We start from the raw sequence: 19,218 nt of genomic DNA on the forward strand, positions 1-19,218 counted from the left end.
CTACCGACGCCAGGAAGGCAACTCCCACACCTGGACCCTATCTATCGACCCATCAACTCATGAACCGGGGACCAACGGCTTTACTTCCCATCCGAAGGAAGGCATGATCAGAGATGTTATGCCTCAGAACATTCCGGCGGCGCCGACTGGGATTGAACCCAGGCCTGCTGGCGTGAGAGGTAATCACGCTTACCACTACATCACCGGCACCGCTTAGGGTCACTAGTTCTAATTATCATGATATCATACTGCTCGAATTTGACGAAAATCAAGAAACAAATTACCAAGTCTATAGAGCCGATAAAACTAGCTCAGTACCTGAGTCGAATTCAACCAGTGCTGTTAATTTTCATATCATTCGATTGAAGATGAACCAATACAACCATTCAATCAATTCTGTGAAAACATGGCCATAGTTTGAAGAACCCCTTTCTCATTCGAAGCTCATTGTCACTGTCAATTGAGTCACTCACTATCATTTGATATACGACAGTGGAGTATGGAAGAAATCCAGCAAAATGGTCCCGAACAGACAAGTCAACCCGATTTCGGATCAATGTAAGGCTAATTTAAGGTCGATGTCGACCCAATGTCGTGTTTTGTTTCGGGTCAATTTTGAGTTTATGTCGAGTCAATATCGGGTCAACATCGGGTTGGGGTTTGGTAGAAGTCAGGTTGGTGTCGGGTTGGATTAGTTTTTTCGCCGGAATGGCGACTAGAGCTCCGTTCATGTGTAGTTTACAGTCAATTGAATGATATCAAGCGTTTCTCAAATGAGAATGATCCATGCCTTCGTCAAATGACTAAGCAACTAATATCTTCCATTCGAAGGAGGTCTGCTTTGATAGCGGATAACTGCTTTTCTTTTTTCATCAAAAATGTTCAATTGGTTTTGAAAGCTTACAGCACTGGTACTTATGGACTAAACATACGTAAAGTTTTTTTTTTATCAAGCAGATTTTTAAGGAAAATTTTAGTCACTTTCTACTAATTTGAAAAAATCCTACTCAATTTTGAGTTAGTCTCATCGGCCGTGTACGGCGTCTAACGATGTGACAACCGTCACATGCTCAGACGATCTGAAACAAAACGTACAGGTAAGCTATTTTATAACCTTCCAACCAACCAATCAATCAATTCTTGATCCAAGGGTGCAAAAAGAATTTAATTCCATCAATAAGCCACCAAGTTATCAGCGTTTTAAACCTAACACAATTTTGTTACACAATGTTTTGATGCGCACCCCAGTATGCCGTATGCGTGATAATGTTTGCACCATTGAGTAATGTCATAATAAAAAAAAATCTCAAAAATTTCGTTTTCGAGTTTTTTTTTTTTTATTTATTCAAAGGAGGGATGTTTCTCAGAGTCTTAAACTATTAGCGAATTCGTTTATTATTCAGTTCCAACCTGGATCGGGTATCAGGATTGGGTCTGCTTGTTTTCTGACAAACGTCAGTTTGCTCGTTTGTTTTTAAAACCTAGCTCAGGTTGAGGTTCGCACTGACAAAAAGTTCGGTTTCGCACTGGGTTGGAACTGGTTCCAACCCCGATAATAAACGAATTCGCTATATGTTAATCATCGATTTAGTTTCCACAATGTTTGTCTGAGGCTTGCTGTACTCGGGTGCCGTTTAGAATAGGCCATGGCCTTCATTACGCGCCATATTGAGTAATCCAGCGGATTAAGATCGGGACTGGATGGCGGCCACATATCCTTCGCCCAGAACGGAAGATGTTACTGCAACCACTTCTGAGTGCGGTTCGAGGTGTAGCACGGAGCCCCATCTTGTTGAAATACAACATTTAGCTTCGGACCGTACTGTTCATTGATTCACTGTAGATCATACTTACTTAAAATCCCATGTTGTCCTTGTCGCCTTCTGGAATGAACACTGGGTCAATTTTTTGCCATCGAAAGCCACCAATCCAAACACCATAACGCTAGCAGGATGCTTGGTCAGATACATGTTCTTGTGCTCGTCGGCCACATCTTTTACCGGAAGAGAAATAATATACCCGAATATACCGGTCGGTTCTGTAATTTTATACGGGATCGACGGTAAACATGCTCTCGACGGTGAACATGATTACCGGACTTTTCGCTTAAGGAAGTTCAAGATTTTCTTGCATTGTTCGACTCGTAGCTCCCGGATGCGGTTGGTAATCATGTGAGTTTTTTTCCGTGCCCTTGACTTCGCTCCGCAATCTTCCTTTACGATCTTCCGTGCCGTAAACTCACTGATCCCGTGTTCCTTTGCCATTTTCCTTATTGAACGCACTGGATTCACCCGAATCTTCCTTTTGATAGCAGCGATAACCCTCGGAACCCGAGCTGACCTCGGACGACCTGTGGCCACCTTCGCGGATAGTTGTCCTATCTTTTCTCGGTCCAAAACCCTTTTGACGATCCACCGGGACACTCCCACGGCGATTGAAATGTCTTTTTGCGACATTTGCGCGTGGGACAGATCACGAATACGCTGCCACTTCGTCATGGTGCAACTGTCAAACTAAGTAAATCATTTTCTTTTATACACAGCCTACTACGGTATGAGCTATAGGTTACGTGCATGCAAAGAAAACCAAGGCATTGTATGGACAGGTGAAACGGGAACCTTATTTGTACGATGGTGCAAACATTATCACGCATACGGTAGTCTACAAAGAGTTAGCCCTACGTCAAAAAAGAGTTACGTGTTACAGTGTGGGGTGGGAGGGTTTAATTGTCTTTTTTTTTCAAAAGCGTCACGAAGGGGTGGGTAGGGGTCAAAAATGCCACTTTAACCGAAGAACTTGCAGAAACAACTCGAACCATGAACGTACAATTTGTTTTATCTAGTTCGTTTATTTGTAAAGCTCAGTCGTGTTAGCTTTACGGAGCCGATAATTCATTGTAGATTGTTTGTAACGAAATTCACTTAATTCTGTGTCTAGTAGGTGTTGGGCCAAATGCTCGCGGTTTACCCGAGGATAGAGGGGTAAATTGTCAAAGGGTAGGATCAGAGGATGAGCTTGGGGTGGCGTTTCGTTGCCTCATCAGAGCGTTGCCGCCAGTATGAACGGTAGTGCGGTTCTGGATTCATCCTGTACAATGAATTAAATGTGTCATTCCCACTAAAAGATTATCTACATTGTAGTCGAAATACGTATCTGTCATAGATACCACAATTAATTAAGTGAGATTAAATGGAAGATAACCTTTTTTGTTGTTTTATTTAAGCATTTCGCTAACAATCCAATTTCATTACTTCATTATGATGACTACCAAGCCTTTGGATTTTTTTTCTTATAAGAGAGTTGTATAGATTTTTCTCCTTTACTTTACTTAAATTTTTGTTTTTGTTTTTTTTTAGTTAGGTAGGTTCCTACACATTTTAGTTTCATTTTTATACCTATGATCTTGAAATTTTTACCTAGGGGATGAGTACTTAAGGGGATTAGGTTTTTGATAAGTCTTTAGTGGGAATGACACTGATGTAGACTGCACATTGTAGTCGAAAAACGCCTGGATACCAAAATAAATTAAGGGGAAATAAATGGAAGATAACCTTTGCTGCTGTTTAACATAAAAATGAGTTTTTTGTTTTGTTATTGAAGTCATTAACAGATTTTTTTATGAGAATTTGGGATTTTTTTAGCGTGATTTTTTTCTGAAAAGAAAATCCAGTAGCCCACAACTTTGTCTCAGGCGCCATTTTCTTTAGATAAACCCTTTTTGTGTTATGATTTATTGAAATCGTTTTGCAAAATTAATAGTGAATCAAAATGTCCAAAATCCAGCACAAACTTTATTAATTAATAGTAAAATTGATTCGTCAGTTCGCGTGGTTCAAAAGGTCACACAGTTTGCATATACGTTTTTTTAGTAGTTCCTAGGCTTCACAGGATTTTTTTTTTAGATTTGGCAAAGGTACGTTCCCAATTCGTGTAAATGATTTATGATTATTTTAGGCTCAGTTCCACATTCAAGGGTTGACAGGATTATCATTGTTTAAAAATTAATTAATTGAAACGAGATTTTGTCTCTATCCTTAATCTTTTTCAATTCCATCGTGCACCTCGGCTGGGAATGGACGACATTCAATTATTAACAAAGTAATTAACTTCCCTTTCTAAAGAATCCCGACTCTCAACGACCATACCATCTCACAATATTTCCTCTGATAATTAAAACCGAACACCGGTATTGTTTACGAAAAAGGTAGCAATTTTTCCACCTTCCATGGGAGTCTGAAACTTTGTGGCTGTTTTGTTTCTGAAAAGCAGTATTTTCCACTTCCTTTGTGCTCCCACACCGAAGGACGAGAGTGATAGAGATTTAAAAATTTCCCAACAAACACAACTTTTCCCTCGACACTTCGTCGCTACAAAGCTGTCTGGCACCCGGTTCCGGCCATGTTGCTATTTGCTTAATCAAATGTTGCAAATGAATCGTAATACGTGCGGTTTGCATGCTTGTTGGCAACGGGGAATTGTTGGAATTTGTTTCCTCGGAATTTGCATTCTTCTGTGACGGATATTGTTGCTGAATGGAGATGGTAAACAATTTCGTTGGGTTGAAGCTGTTATTGACATACCGTGCCGATTCAAATTTCGGACACTTCAACTCGAATTTCGGACACTTTTAAAAGTTGATTATCTCGGTCGAATATGATCCACATGTCTTGTAAATTTTAAATTTTTTTGACTAGTGCCCTCCAAGATCATCTAACATTATTACTTTGTTTCTAACTGGATGTAATATTTAATTAAAAATGAAAGTGTCCGAAATTTGAATCGTCCGAAATTTGAATCGGAACGGTACTAGATTAATAAATATTTGCAACACTGGGAAGTCGGGTGATGCTGTTTGTAAACTGCGTATCGAACACAACCCAATTTAATCAAAGCAATTCTAGCGATAATCTGCGTGACCTGATTTCGTCCCTATTTGCATCGATAGACATCTCACCTACATTTCGTGACGTCTCAACGTAAAGCTGCTGTGAATCCACCGTTTGAAAAGTTGGAGTTGAAAAATTAGCATACCACCACGGTGCAGTTTCCAACAAATATCAGGCTACAGGCGGCAGCCCTCTGCTGTGCTGAGATTCAATGTTTGGTTCTCGTTAACTTGCTTACACCATGCGGTGTGCGGAGCGATGTTCCTGGTGAAATGAACCGATGTCTGACAAATGCTGTGCGACTGCTTTTTCTTCGAAGGGTTTGGAGGCATGCCTTTTTTTACCTTCCTGGAACATGTTATCATTATAAAAGTTTCGCTTTCCTAAGCTGCGAGGGGTTACTTTAAGAATGTTTATGGAGATTTCTATTCTATTGATTGAACGTTGAACACGATTCTGCCAAAAAGTAGGTACATTTATTTGATTTTGCATTTATGTTTCAAATTTGTGATTTTCGTAACTTTTTGATAAGAATTCATTCGAATGCTTTAAGCATTTCTTATGGAATTAGACCGGTATAGATGCTCACACTGGTGTTTACCTGAAACCAAAGAGGCTCCAGGATAAGAGAGGAGTGGACTGGCTGGTTTTGAGCCAAATTGAACTGTCAAATCCAGAGCCAATCGAGCTGTACCTAGCTAGATTGTACTAGATTAGATTAGACTGACTGCACATTAGACTGATGCAAAATTTGAAATTTTCGCTCCACAGTGCTCAAACGGTTTCAAATCAGGTCCTGATTAGCCTCCCAAAATTGAAACTGACTTGGCACAAACTATTCGAAGTTTATATGGAAATTACTATGGGAAAACCAAAATGTTTGTTCATTGTCTTCTACCCATCTTGCATACGACTTTTTCGAAAATATATATAACTATTCTTACTATTCTAAGCTCGCAATATCGTTTTTCAGCCACATGTCAAATTAAATTGTCATTAATTGTTTAAGAGATTGATAATCTTATGGGGCCTCCCTTAGCTCAGCCGGTAAAGGTGCAGCTACAAAGCAAGACCATGCTGGAGGTGGCTGGGTTCAATTCCCGGTCCGGTCTAGGAATTTTTTGGGTTGGAAAATTTCTCGACTTCCCTGGGCATAGAAGTATGATTGGACTTGCCACACAATTATACCAATGCAAAAATGGTACAGGCATCGAAAGCTCTCAATTAATAACTGTGGAAGTGCATCTAGAACACTAAGTTGAGAGCACGCAATAAGCTAATATGCAATATGCAATAAGCTTGAAATGCGAAAAAGAAGAATCTTATGGCATGATCAAATAGCTGTTCCGTGGGCAACACTGTATTCTGCAGTGTGACATAGTAACCATGATATTTGTGCTCTATTCTTCGCACCAGAAACACCAATGTTGCCTGCTGAACAGTTGAAAGAGCATAATCATAAGACATCAGTGACTTGAATCATTAATAACTTTTGTTCCTCACATTTGATTGAAAAGTGGTTTTTAACAAAGTTGTAGCTACTACAATTACTGCTATCATTTTTAAAAGCATAGAGATGTGGTGAATTGTTAGATAGATATGATCAAAAACATAAGTTTTTCCATAGTAATTCCCATATAAACTTGAAATGGTTTGTGCCAAGTCAGCTTCTTACTTAAGTAGTTCAAATTTTGGGAGGCTAAGCAGGATCCAATTTGGAACCGTTTAAGCACTGTGGAGCGAAAATTTCAAATTTTGCATTAGTCTACTGCACATATCAATAGTTGCTATTCGTGATTGATCAAAATCAGTGAAAGTGCACATTGAATCAACTGAATGGGGCAACAAGTTACCATTCTCCATGTATAGGCGTCAGTGATTCCATACTTTAAAAACCACCGGAGCTGGCCGCGTCTTTGCAGTCAGGTGTAAGTAGGAAAGGAATATTAGAATGACATTTCTCGATTACTTTTTCAAAGGGACGTAGGGGCTTTTGTAAACAACGCATTTGATCGTCGATTTGGCGTAACTGGTAGCTCGCATACGCTTACTAACACCACTAGCAGGTAGGGGAAAATTTCCTGATTTCCTCGGAAGCTGGCCTGTCATGGTGGTTACTAATGGTTACTCCATGAGTAACCAGCTCCGAAAACCGATTATTACTACACCTATTCGTTAATTAATATTAACTGGGCGCAAACATATCTATCAACTTGTGCTCCTCTTATGAAAGCTGAGCACCAAAATGTATACAGGAATCTTCGGGACGGGAAATGCCCCGCAAACATACAACATGAGATGTGTTATGTCTCTATCCAGATTCAATTTGCACTTTTAAATGTAGGATGAACATGTTAAAATTTCAGAAACAAACATTTGAAACTTAATCTGCTTAAAATATGTGTGCGCATCAGATATAAAATTTATTGCGACCATCATGCGCAAATAGTTTCCGATAGCTAAAATTTATGATACCTTCAGGACAGTCAAAAGATTTATAGTGAAGGGCAGTCCCATTCACTTCAGGTAAACTGAAAAAACAAAATCAGTTCTTTTTTGGGGCTATTCCGAAATTTTCAAGGCAGTTCCATAAATATCTGAAAAAATGCGGGAACTTCAGGGAAGTTCCTAGAACTTTTGGAAAATTTTGAGATGTTTAAGACAATTCCATTAAATTCAAGAAAATAGCGGAAACCTTCACTAAGTTCCAAATATTCAAAGAAAGTCCAAAGAACTTCAACGAAGTTTAGAAAACTTAAGAAAGATTTCGGATGCTTCATAGAAAAAAAAATCCAAAAATTTCAACTCGAGAAAACCTCAGTGATGTTAAGAGATTTTGAGGGAAATTTATAATAAATTTTAAGGTAATTCTAGAACCATGATCAGGATAAAACCGAGATCTTCAAGGAAGCTAGATGAATAAAGAGTGCCCACAATTAAATTGCATCTCTTTCAAAAAGCTGTAACATTTTGCCCTTTGGGTTTTTTTTTTTAATTATTACTTTATTTTTACAGGCTCAATCGAATAAACTTTACAGAGCCGAGTTATCATTTTTGTTATACATTATTGATTTCTTATATTTAAAGTTAAAGGAGCTGGACCGGATACTCGCGGTTGTCTCGAGGTTAGTGGAGATTTACAATTTTTTTGGATGGGAAAAGGGAGAGGGAGGTTTGAAATGTGGTTTACGATACAAATGTTTAATTAATCCTAAAACATGAACTAATTTCTATTCATCTTGAAAACAAACAAAAAAAAAAACCCACACGTACAAAATACAAACTAAACACAAGGTTAATAAAACTTACAATCTAATGTTAATATTCTTAAAGTAAACATATATGAGTTTCATAAACTCCAGATCGCGTCTAGCCAAAATATCCCGAACTGGAACATTAGGTTGTCTACCTCGAGCCCGAAGGGAATCGTACAGTTCAGATCTGACTCCGCGATGCTCAGCACAAGACCAAATAATGTGATCTGCGTCCTGGTAACCTTGTCCACATTCACAGAGATTGCTGTCCCTCAGCCCAACACGGAACAAGTGAGCGCTTAGTGAATAGTGATTGGACATGAGGCGAGACATCACACGAATGAAGTCTCGACCCACCTCCAAACCTTTGAACCAAGGACACTTCGACACCTTAGGGATAATTGAATACAACCATCGTCCCAAACTCCCTTCACTCCACTTATTCTGCCAGCTGACGAGTGACTGTTGACGATAAATGAAGAAAAATTCATCGTAGGCGATTTGTCGATCGTAAATATCGCCTTCCATAGCGCCCACCTTAGCAAGTGAGTCAGCCATCTCATTGCCCGTAATCGAGCAATGAGATGGGACCCATGCAAAGGTGATGACAAAAGATCTTAAAGATAAAGCACTTAAAAGCTCTCGTATTTTCATGAGAAAATACGAGGAGTGCTTTACCGGCCTCATAGAGCGAATAGCCTCGACAGAACTGAGACTATCCGTAAAAATAAAATAATGATCTGGTGCAAGTGAGGCGATCGTTTCTAGCGTATAATGTATTGCCGCCAGCTCAGCAACATATACGGAACAAGGAGCTTGAAGCATTCGAGAGGCGCTATGAAATTCGTTAAAAATACCAAAACCAGCGGACGACTCTATTAGTGATCCATCTGTGAAGAACGATCTTGCGGAATCAACTTGGCCAAACTTTGCAGCGTAAATTGACGGAACAATCATTGAACGATGATGTTCTGGGATCCCACGAATCTCCCGCGTCATAGATAAATCAAAACTAACTGAATTGCCGAAGTCGGAGAAGCATACACGATGAGGATTATGCTGTGAAGGGCTGACATCCTGTGTTATGTACACGTAGTACAATGACATAAAACGAGTTTGAGGGTTCAGCTCAAGAAGCTTCTCAAAGTTTTTGATTACCAGTGGGTTCATAACTTCGCAACGGGTGAGGAGCCTGAGGGACAATTCCGAGAACCGATCCGATAGTGGCAACATGCCCGCCAACACTTCTAGACTCATCGTATGAGTCGAGTGCATGCATCCTAACGCGATACGAAGACAATGATACTGGATACGTTCCAGTTTGATGATGTGAGTTTTAGCCGCCGACTGGAAACAAAAACTACCGTATTCTAAAACCGATAAAATCGTTGTCCGGTACAACGTTAGAAGATCTTGCGGATGGGCTCCCCACCACGTTCCGGTAATTGTTCGGAGAAAATTGATCCTTTGTTGGCATTTTCGTCTCAGATACTCAATGTGGGATCTCCAGGTGCATTTTGAATCGAACCAGACCCCAAGATATTTGAAGGACATAGAATGAGTGATCGGTTTACCCAAAAGTTGAAGCTTTGGTTGTGCTGGGCTATGCTTCCTAGAAAAAACGACCAACTCAGTTTTCTCCGTGGAGAATTCGATACCTAGCTGAATAGCCCAAGTAGACAAATTGTCTAAGGTATCCTGTAAGGGTCCTTGCAGGTCGACCCCTTTGGGCCCTGTCATAGACACTACGCCGTCATCTGCAAGTTGTCTCAACGTGCAGTTGTCACTTAGACAATTGTCAATTTCTCTGACGTAGAAATTATACAAAAGGGGGCTTAAACATGAGCCCTGGGGGAGACCCATGTAACTAAATCGAGAAGCTGTAGAGTTTCCATGAGAAAAGCTCATATGTTTCTCTGACAGCAAATTGTACAAAAAGTTATTTATTAATGGAGAAAGGCCACAAGCGTGGAGTTTGTCTGAAAGGACTTCAACGGATACTGAATCAAAAGCCCCCTTGATATCCAAGAATACAGAAGCCATTTGCTCTTTTTTAGCAAAAGCCAAATGAATTTCTGTGGAAAGCAACGCGAGACAGTCGTTCGTTCCCTTGCCCCTACGGAATCCAAATTGAGTATCTGAGAGTAGGTGGTTCGTCTCAACCCATTTGTCCAAGCGAAAAAGGATCATTTTCTCCAACAATTTTCGAATGCACGATAACATCGCGATTGGACGATACGAGTTATGATCTGAAGCGGGTTTTCCAGGCTTTTTAATGGCTATAACTCTCACTTGCCTCCAATCATCCGGAACAATATTGAGCTCCAGGAACTGACAAAACAAGTTCAACATGCGCCTCTTAGCGACGTCTGGGAGGTTCTTCAACAAGTTGAACTTGATTCTATCAGCCCCCGGAGCCGAATTGCCACACGAAAGGAGCGCGAGTGAGAGTTCCAGCATTGAAAAAGGCTGGCTGATCTCGTCTACAGAATTCGTCGTTTCTCGAGGAATCATCTGTGCCGGCACGGAATCAGGACATACTTTTCGCGCGAACTTGAGAATCCAACGATCTGAGTACTCCTCGCTCTCGTTGTTTGAAGACCGGTTACGCATCCTTCGCGCCGCGTTCCAAAGCGTATTCATCGACGTTTCGCGCGACAAACCGTCCACGAATTGCCGCCAGTATCCGCGTTTCTTGGCTTTGATGAGGCTCTTGAGTTCGCGTTCAAGAGCCGAGTACGCTTCGAAATACACGGGTGTTCCACGTTTCCGGAAAAGCTTAAACGCGTCGGACTTTTTACGATAAACCTCAGTGCATTGGTGGTCCCACCAAGGGGAAGGAGGTTTCCTACGCAAAGACGTTCCAGGAACCGGCCGAGTTTGAGCTCGAAGCGCGCTGTCCAAGATCAGATTGGAGAGGAAGTTATATTCCTCCAACGGTGGAAGCCCTTCTACCGACGACACGGCTTCCTCTATCGCGGTCTTGAACGTTGTCCAATCGATATTACGGGTGAGGTCGTACGCGACGTTAACGGATTCCGACGGATTGAACCCACTGGCAATTGAAATTTTGATCGGCAAGTGATCACTACCGTGGGGATCCTGGATCACATTCCACGTGCAATCCAACGATAATGAGTTAGAGCAAAGTGTGAGGTCTAATTTACTTCCATTCGAAGATGGTCCAGCCAAACGTGTTACTTCTCCATTGTTAAGAATTGTCATATTGAAGTTATCACAGAGGTCATATATAAAAGTAGAACGGTTGTCATCATACAGTTCCCCCCAGCCTGTACCGTGGGAATTAAAATCTCCCATAATCAACCGTGGAGCAGGAAGTACTGAACATATATCTGAAAGTTGTTTTCGATTAACAACGGCTCTAGGAGGAATATAAACAGAAGCAATACAAAGGCTCTTACCTTTAATAATAGCCTGACATGCAACAACTTCAATACCTGTAAATTGTGGAAGATTCACTCTATAGAAAGAATGGCACTTTTTGATCCCCAAAAGTACCCCTCCTCCACGCGAATCCTCACGATCCAGTCGAATAATGTTAAAATCATAAAAAGGAAGATCTATATCTGAAGAGAGCCAAGTTTCACAAAGAGCAAATGCATCACAATCATTATTGTGAACTAAAAACTTAAAAGAGTCTAATTTAGGAATAAGACTTCGACAATTCCACTGTAGAATAGTGATCAAATCCCCGACCTCGTTTGGAAAATTATCCATCGAAGGAAATGATTGCTGCAATGAGGGGCCACTTCAATGTCAATTGCTTCAAGAGGGTCTTCACAGTAGGAAGCATTGCCAGAACAATGCTTTTGAGAGGATCAGAAATATTCAGGTACTTGAGAATATCGTCCACAATTTTATCAAATGAGAACAACCCAGATGAAGAAGGGGCTTCTGTTCTTAAAAATGGGACATCAGGGGTTTTGGATGTCCCCGGGAGAGGTGGAAAATCCTGGGTATAGTCAGTTCTTCTGAATCCAGGAGGAGTAGAAACTTCCTTTTTTCCACCACTCCTTGATTTGGGCAAGCTGATTTGGGGTTCTTCATTCTCAACTTTCCGCGAACGGATGCGTTTTCGTTTCCGTGCTGAAAGACAGAAAGAAGTTCCCTCCTCAGCCAAGTCAGAGTCAGTCTCGTCATCTGACAAAAGAGAAAAGGGATTTTTGTCGATGGTCGATGGCGTGGCCGTCTTAAGCATTTCTGCAAAAGACTGCCGGGAACGTTCCTTAAGTGAGCGTTGTAATTTCTCCCCGCGTTGTTTGTACACCGGGCATGACGAGATACCATGAGGAGTTCCCTTACAGTACACGCATTTTGGTGCGGTAGCTGCACAGGTGTCATCCCCATGCTTCTCTCCGCATTTGGAACAGCGTGCCTTGCTGCCACAGTGGGAGGCCGTATGTCCCAACTGCTTACAGTTTTGGCAGTTCATGACCCGGGGAACGAACAAACGCACAGGTAGTCGAAGTTTTCCCAGCTCGATGTAGTGAGGAAGGGCTGAACCAGAAAAGGTCACACGGAACGAGTCTGTGGGGGTAAAACTCTTTTTACCCTCGCTGACAGATACTGAGCCCAGTTTTTGGACATCCAGTATCTTCACCGGGGGAAGCAAACGGTTCTTGAAACGGCCAACCGCCTGCTTCTCCAAGATCTCGGGGGTCAGACTCGCTTCGGTGACCACACCTTCGATCTCCACATCACGAGCTGGGATGTAAACTCTGTACTCGAGCGTGAAGAGCTGGGAGGCAGCAATCTCGTTAGCCTGCTTCAGGTTAGAGACGGAGACACGAAGTTTATTGTGCCTTACCTTCGTGATTTCAGTCACGGCCGAGTATCGCTTCGTCAGATCATTAGTAATTTGCATTACATTCAAAGGTTTGTTTCTGGGCTGAAAGTAGACAACCCATGGGCCAGTCGAGTCATCTGGATAGGCTCGCGATCGGGGGTTTATCTGAGCCTGTCCTTTGCCAGACTGAGACGATGAACCAGGGATGACATCATCTTTCTTTTGAGATGACGTACGTTTTCGACCCTTCTTGCCATCGCGTGGCAAAGTGGTGTCATCTTCCGACAAAACGTCCATTTCGTCTTGCGACAAAATGTCCATTTTGCCGTACTAGTGGGAGCGAAAAACGCTCTACCACTGAAACGATAATCACTCGGACACAATACACAAAAAAAAAAAAAAACTACAAACACAGAACACAAACTTAAAATTTAACTGTGGGCGAAAGAGAGAAACAAGAACAAAAACTTATCTGATAATCCTATACTACTACCACCGAGCGTTTAAACGGCAGCAGCGGAGCGACGCGCAGCGTGGATGATCTTCGATCAGCGTGTGCGGGCGGTCTTCGATGGTGTGTGCTTATGTGAGGGTCGGCACTCAGTTGAACACACGATGATAGATGAGCGGTGTAAATGCGGAGGCAGATGCTGACACTCGATGACGATGATCCGTGTGCAGGTATGCGTTACCACGCACCGATGGTGCGCAAAATGGTTGGCGAATTGGCAATCGTAAAAACAATTTTCCTTCCGATGATGCCGAAAACACACTTTCTTCTCAGAAAAAAACTCACTTTTAGTTAATTATTTAGCTGGGAACTCTAAGCGAGAAAAAACTGACAATTTAAATCAAGCGAATAGTGAGAAAACTTCCAAAATAGCGGAGCGCGAACTAAGTCGACCGTACTTCTTGCTAGGACGCAGTGGAATGTCCCTTTGGGTTAATTTTAATGAAATTTTGGGTGAAATGACTGTCGTGACCGGACCGAGGTTTCCAGCCTCGGTCACGGCTACACGAATCCGCAATGCTGCTATTAATGCATATGCCGCCACTTCTATTGTTACTTTTGCTGCTGTTCCTGCTGCTGCTCCTCCATGCTCTTCAAAATTCGTCACAAGAATGTCTTCAACGAAACTTTGACTTTAAATGATCTTTATTTCTTGTATTTGTGTGGTTTACATGTATTACTTATCAAGTGACACAGATGCATCTTTTCAACTTTGGTTCTTTTGAAATTTCAATAATTATTAATTAAAGTTCCTAGTCCTATCAGGCCTATTTTAAGATGTCTTCAACGAGCCAATGAGATTCCGTTTACATAAGGACTATCATGCTTCACGCTCACTCGATTCTACTCATTATTTATTCAACACTAACTCTATATACTAAAATGACCTGTGTATTATTTATACGGCGTGAGTTTCGTTTTGAAATTTTCAGTAGTTTCGAAAATGGAATCGAAGGATCCGCGCGTGCGCGAGCAAAAAATTTCACACTCACCTCAACAACCCTTTATCTCTTGCACCGACCCATCGGAAAGATGTTGGGAATCCAACATTCTACTGTTTCTCGTGTCCTAAAAGGTTTCGGAGACCGTTTTAATGTCGATCGGAAGCAAATGAGTACCAGAAAAGTGTTCCGTACTGCGTTGAAGATCACAAGCGAGTGGTTGCTGCCTTCAAACGCAAACCCATTTATTGGATTTCCAGAACTTGAATATAATATGCACGTATGGTTTTTTATTATTTTGGAGTTTTCTTATTTGTTGTCAGTGTTTAAATAAAGATTGCTCGAATTTAATAATATTTAAAAAAAAAATGCCATCAACAAAACTCAGTTATGAAGCAAGCCAAGGGATTGGTCACTCTACACAGTGTGTCAAAATCAAACTTGGGCACACCCGGCCGGAGTCATTGGCACTGTTTGGCATCCATGGTTACAATTTTTATGATCTTTAAAAGTACTGGCACACTGAACTTTTCTGCGCCTGTACAGTGTGCATGTGTCTAAATTTGTTATTAATGTTGCCACAATAAAATCCAATTTTTTCAAACCACAAGCGTGAATCTCCATCAAGTCCCGCCAGTGATTCTCCAAAATCGAATAGAATTCCTCAAAGTACATCATATTACCTGTCCGAAGAAAAAAATCAGTGCAATCCCTTGCATAGCAACACCAATCAATCAATCTCAACATCACCGGGTCCAGCTCCGTTATTAAAATCGTTACTCAAAATCCCATGACCGGAGGAAAGTACGTCCCATGAGCGGTTCTGATCAACCTTGAGCCGGAAACTATGTACTTCGTTCTCGGACAGTTTGGTACTGGTAACAACTGGTGGATTCTGTGCTGGATGTTATCTGTAAGGAATCCGAGAGTTGCGTTTGCCTGCAGGCATTTCAGCTTATGAACCGGCTCAGGTAAATTTTTAATATTTTGTAACGTTGGCGGAATTCAGAAGCAAAAATACCGAGAGCAACATGAAGGACCTGAATTCGGAGTACCAGCAGTATCACGAGACGACGATTGACGAGGAAGGAGAGTTCGACGAAGAAGAGGAAGGTGCCGACGAGCGATAAAATGGTTAAAATGGTCGTTTTCATTATGCTACCAAAAGCTACTGTTAACTTAATTACGTTACACATAAATTTCCACAAACACAACACGATTGGAAAAATTTTCATCGAAAGTCCCCTTTTAGCGGAATGAAGCGCATCCCACAGGCCAAAGAATACTTTGACTGTTCGTCCAATGATTTCGCCCACCAGATGGCACGAGAAATGTGCCCTCTTCATGTGAGTTTCGGAATCTCCAGCAATAAATCTACTTTCAGTGGCTTGCCATAAGATGTTCCCAAACGACTGGATCCAATATGGTGTACGATCCGTTGCTGAACGAATTTGAAGCTTTCCTTGGCGAGAACATGCGAGCCGTCGGGAAATGCCAGCGGAAAATCAACTCCTTCATAATCCACTTCCTTCAGAGATCGTTCATTGTCCGCATCTTTTACCGTCCTCAAAAACTTCCGGAAATCGTCCAAACAACGCTCAATATAATTTAACAGCTTGAATTTCACCTTCACCTCGATTTGCATTTCTTCCATCTGCAGCTGGAACAGAATCGAGTGGTAGGAATATTCCGTTTCCTTCAACCGATTGATTTCCTCTACCGTCGGCGGTTTGTACAGATGAGTCATGGCTTTGATCTTCCGTTGGTGTTCTTCGTCTGTTTGTCGCTTGTGAAACGTCCCTCGTTTCCACGAACGTGATATCTCATCAAATTAATTGATGTGCTTTGTTTTAGAGTTCAAAAGACAAATGGTCGTTGGTTTTTATTAATCCTTTTTCAAGTTTACAGTTTTCCTACTGGAGACGATTGGAGACAATTATGTAAAATCGTTATGTAAACGATCGCCAATCAACGATCGATGTTCACGGGAGAGAGAATGATAAAAAAGGGAGAGAATGTGGAGAAGGCAGTTCGCGCCAAGTGCGCTTGACAACGATGCGATCAGTGCGCCGTTGAATAAGTGAAATATGACCATGGCACTTTTGGTGTCATGTTAGAATTATTGGAAACTGTTTGAAGTCATCGAACCACTTTATGCACACATTGCATTCGTTGCATAAGCAGTTCGATGGCATGGGAATAATTGATTTCTCACGATGTGCTGGATGGGATTCGATGACATGTGGAATGCACACGTCACACTTGGAATGCCTTTGCGCATAGCGCCTTTCGATTCCGAAGATCCGACAGTCGTGACTAGCACAAAGCGTCCACCGCTTTCTTGACCGCTGTCGCTTTCGGGCTCCGGCCACCTACGATCGTCAATTGAGTTCTCAGGTTTCGAAAAACAAAACAAAATCAAGAGTTGTCAAAATACCGGGTTGCCAAACAATTCATTATTCACAAGCAAACAAAAGTCAGTTCAATTTCTTCTCGGCACTGCCGTACCAGCTGCGGCACACTGAGGTACACTGAGAAAAAAGTTGGCGCAAAACAAGTGTGTAGAGTGACCACCCCTTGAAGCAAGCGAATTATCATAATAAATGAAATATTAAATATTTATGTGTGAGTCCCGGAACTTTCAATCAAAACACCGTAAGTACATTAAACAGCACATCGTGCACCTGGAGCGATGACTTTCCGTAGTAGATTATTTATCCTTGTAGCGATTATATGAGGCTCAACCATTTGCTCCAGATTGAACGTGACGTACTGAGCAAGTTGTATGTTATACGTCATAGCGGTAACGCTATTCCTGGTGGCAATGAACGGGGTGTTCAGCCGACTGCCCAAGAACGTGCACGTAATCGTCTATGGCGATGACATACTCATCGTCGTAACGGGACGAACGACTAAACGGACCAGGAATATTGCCCAAGCAGCTGTCTCCGCCGTCAGCAGGTGGGCACTTTCTGTTGGTTTCCAGCTCTCCGCTCCAAAGAGTGTACGGTGCCATATCTGCCACTCGGGCCATCTGATTCGGGGACCACCGATCACCATCCAGGACCATCCAATTCCGCTTAAGAAAACAATACGTGTTCTGGGGGTAGTTCTGGATCGGACTCTAAGTTTCGACCAGCACTTCAGAACTGTGAAAGAAAACTGTCATAGCCGCATCAACATCGTCAGGACAATCTCCCGCCCGCACCGCTCCAGTAACCGCGAGATCCGCCTTCGTGTCGCCCGGGCTGTTATCGACAGTCGAATTTTCTACGGCATTGAAATTACCTGCTTACCTACCGAGAAGCTGAACCACATCCTCGCTCCGGTATACAATACCTACGTACGCATCGTATCCGGCCTTCTACTTTCCACGCCTGCAGACGCTGCTTGTGCGGAAATCGGAGTCCTCCGATTTTACGTGGATTCCCGGGCACTGCGGTGTTCCTGGAAATGAGGCTGTGGACAGGCTGGCGGGATCCGGTCCATCTGGTCCCCGCTTCACCAGGAACGTACCACTCCTAGACGTCAAGCGTTGGATCGGGAATATTATGTTGTAAGCCTGGCAGGAGGAATGGTTTCAGTCGCGGACCACTTTCCTGAGAAAGATCAAAGAAACCGTACGACCCTGGCTAGACAGCCACAGGTACAAGGACCAACGGATCATTTCAAGACTCCGGACCGGCCATGCGAGGATTTCCCACAATTTTGGTGAGACACCCTTCCACAAGGTTTGTCCAATCTGCAGCATCCCTGCCTCGGTGGAACACGTGCTGTGTGTCCGCCCAGAGTTTCAGAGGCTACGCGAACAACACCGACTCCCAGAGAACATCAGGGAGCTACTTGGCAACGACCCCTCGACGCTGGCCGCGCTGATTGCTTTCTTGAAGGACGCTCACCTGTACAACCAAATCTAGCACTCTCGTCGTTGGCTGCGCTGTCCGTGTTCTTTCACCTTCCTATTTTCCTGCCGTCGGGGTATCTCTGCCGGACTGGGGCACTGTCTCTTACGGTGGAGCTCTACCTTGTTCGCGCATCCATTCCTCACCACAGTCCCGATGCAACTCCCATTTTACATTAAGTTTTTTTTTAAATGTTGTCTCAGAGCCAGTTTTACGTTACGTTAATGTTAGACTGAAACGTTTCCTTAGAGGCAGGCCCTAAACCTGACCTTCTACTATCAAATGTGATGAACTAACCTACGGCTAAAAATCACAAAAATAAAGAAAAAAAAGCTTACCCAAGTAACATTGCAAGCTTTATAGAGGTTTTATAGCATTCTACAAGTCCAAATCATGGTCTACAGAACCATCATAAAACCAAAATTGTTACAAATGACGTGCGAAAACGAACCAGGATGCAGCAAGGTTTGAAGTTGTTTCTACTCATTCATAAGATACACATTTTTAGACTGGTACTACATTCTTCTTCTTAAAATGGGTATTTTTTCACACATTTTAAAATCTCCTAATTTGCACATTTTTTGACAGATTTTTGCTGTTTTACTTTAGAAATGGGTATTTTTTTACTCATCATCGCTGGTTACCATGTGTACCATTTTTGCATTAGTATAATTAACCACTTCATTCGAGCAGTTAAAATGACGTTTACTACCACTTGAGCTTTGAAATATAACATTTATTTTATTTTAAGATTTTTTGTTATAGAACCACGAGAAAAGTAGGCAACATTTATACGTTTCATAAAAAATAGAAATTAGTTGGTCCAGTTTTGTGAAATCGCTGGTAGAAAGTCACGCCAAAACTGCTTGACAAAGTAGTCAATTGTGTGGCAAGTTCAACCATCCATTGACGGCAAT

This window comes from Ochlerotatus camptorhynchus, unplaced genomic scaffold, assembly GCF_037179485.1.
Source record: "Ochlerotatus camptorhynchus isolate MF236.1 unplaced genomic scaffold, CSIRO-AGI_Acam_v1.1 ptg000266l, whole genome shotgun sequence".
Classification (NCBI taxonomy): domain Eukaryota; kingdom Metazoa; phylum Arthropoda; class Insecta; order Diptera; family Culicidae; genus Ochlerotatus; species Ochlerotatus camptorhynchus.